The sequence below is a fragment of the Tachysurus vachellii genome, chromosome 12 (genome assembly GCF_030014155.1).
Source record: "Tachysurus vachellii isolate PV-2020 chromosome 12, HZAU_Pvac_v1, whole genome shotgun sequence".
Lineage (NCBI taxonomy): Eukaryota > Metazoa > Chordata > Actinopteri > Siluriformes > Bagridae > Tachysurus > Tachysurus vachellii.
The window spans coordinates 14,216,278-14,217,961 of record NC_083471.1 but is presented as its reverse complement, the minus strand read 5'-3'; positions in this window follow the sequence as shown (position 1 = coordinate 14,217,961).

The following is a 1,684-nucleotide window of genomic DNA, read 5'->3' as shown; positions in this document are numbered from 1 at the left end:
GAGCTGAGCCATTGATTGATGACAACATATGCTCCTTGAGGCAGTTCTGCAGAAGAGCAGAGCGTAGATGGAAGAAAGATAATCTTCATGTCTCTCTTGAAATATTAAGGGAGTCATTGTTAAAATACCAAAAGGCTTTGAGAGCAGCAAGATCCAGCTACTTTACGAAACTCATTACTAAAAATGATCATAGACCAAGAACTCTTTTTACTGTTTTTAACTCTCTTAATAATCCACCCGTTTATGAGCACCCTGCAGTATCATAGACTCTGTGTGATGAGTTTCTTACATTTTTTGTCAATAAGATCATTGACATCAGATCAGGAATATCTTGTCCTTCTGCTGACCCTTCTATCTCTGTGGCTTGTATGACAGAGTTCAAGCAATTTGAACCTATTTCTCTTTCTCAGCTACAAGAAATAGTGGGTCAATTAAAGCCGTCAGGCTCCACTATGGATGCCGTCCTCTCATTTCTTTTGAAACAAGTATTTGATGCAGTGGGACCGTATCTTTTAAATATTATAAATCGATGTCTGGAAACTTGCATAGTACCGGAAGAGCTAAAACATGCTATAGTTCGGCTATTGTTAAAGAAACCAAACTTAGACTTAAATGTTTTGTCTAATTTTAGACCTGTTTCTAATTTGCCTTTTATTTAAAAGATTTTAGAGAAGACAGTGTTGCAACAATTGCAGAGTTTTCTGGATAAAACTAAGGTATTTGAGATTTTTCAATCAGGTTTTAAAAAATATCATTCGACAGAGACTGCATTCCTGAAGGTTCTTAACAATGTGTTAATAGCTGCTGATTCTTGGGTTTATACCATACTTGTACTTTTAGATCTGAGTGCGGCTTTTGATACGATAGATCATTGCATTCTTCTTTCTTGCTTGGAGCGTTGTGCTGGTATCAAAGGCGCTGTCCTGGAATGGTTTAAATATTATCTGTAAAATAGGAAGTTCAGAGACTGCTGTTCTATCTTGTGGTGTTCCTCAGGGATCTATTTTAGCTCCCATTCTTTTTACATTATATATGCTCCCATTAGGGTCTATTTTCAGGAAACATGGGCTGTTGTTCCATTGCTATGCGGACAACACTCAAGTTTATTTACCCCTAAAACCTAATCTTGATGGGCTGGAAACACTTAGGGCCTGCTTATCTGACATGAAAACTTGGTTATCTATAATTTTTCTTAATTTTAATGAAAATAAAACTGAAATAATAGTTTTTGGTTCAGTTAACTCTCCCAGTCAAATGACACTATGTAATTTAACTATTTCTGAAAAGCCTTGGGTAAAGAACTTGGGCTTTGTTTTTGACGATGGCTTAAAATTTGATAAGCAGATAAACTCAGTGGTCAAATCCTGCTTTTTTCAGCTTCGTCTTTTAGCCAAAGTTAAACCCGTTTTATCTTTTAATAACTGAAAGAATAATTAATGCATTTTTAACATCAAGGCTAGACTATTGTAACTCACTGTACTACGGGATTAGTCAAACAGTGTTATCCCGATTACAGATGGTACAAAATGCCGCGGCAAGACTTCTGACATGTACTAAAAAACATGACCATATTACTCCTGTACTAAGTTCTCTGCACTGGTTGTCGGTACGATACCATGTGGACTTTAAAATTCTTCTTTTAGTATTTAAATCTTTAAATGGTTTGGCCCCTCCTTATCTTTCA